Below are 643 nucleotides of genomic sequence, written 5' to 3' on the forward strand. Positions count from 1 at the left end.
TCTGCCCAGGGACTACCCAGAAACCTTTGTTACATTTGCTTTAGCATAACTGCCCTAGGCCTATTTATCTAGGGCCTAACAGCACCAAGTTAGAAGCCCCACCACCCAGAGCAGAGCTTTGGTTCCTTCTGGAGCAACAGAGCTCGGGCTTTGGCTCCCTCTCCCCAGGGTGGGAGGACTCAAGCTTTGCTCCCGACCCCCTCTTCCTGAGGTTGTGGAGTCCTCCGCCCCTCCCCCAAAACCCAAACACAGTATGAAAATACTTTATTTGGTTCAAGAATTGTGAACGCCTGGCAAACTGCAAAGCGATACAAGGCTAAAGAGGTCTTCATGCTAACTTTAGTCAACACACAGAAGACTTACTCTAGACGAGAGCCATTTGTTCTTTGCTAAGTAACAGTCCTTATCTGCCTTTTTTGACTATCCAGCCTTTAAAAACTATTTGTTTTTCCCATTGCAGTCCAGCTCACCTTTCCCCTTGATATTTGTTACCCACTGCCTCTTCTTGTTCCCCGTTCCATTTTTTCCTGCTTCCACACACACACACACACACACACCCCTTCTCCATTTATTTTGGTCCTGGACATCCAACACTTTGGTCATTTGAAGAAGTGGGCTGCACCCACGAAAGCTCATGATACCA

Source organism: Pelodiscus sinensis, chromosome 1, assembly GCF_049634645.1.
Source record: "Pelodiscus sinensis isolate JC-2024 chromosome 1, ASM4963464v1, whole genome shotgun sequence".
Taxonomy (NCBI): domain Eukaryota; kingdom Metazoa; phylum Chordata; order Testudines; family Trionychidae; genus Pelodiscus; species Pelodiscus sinensis.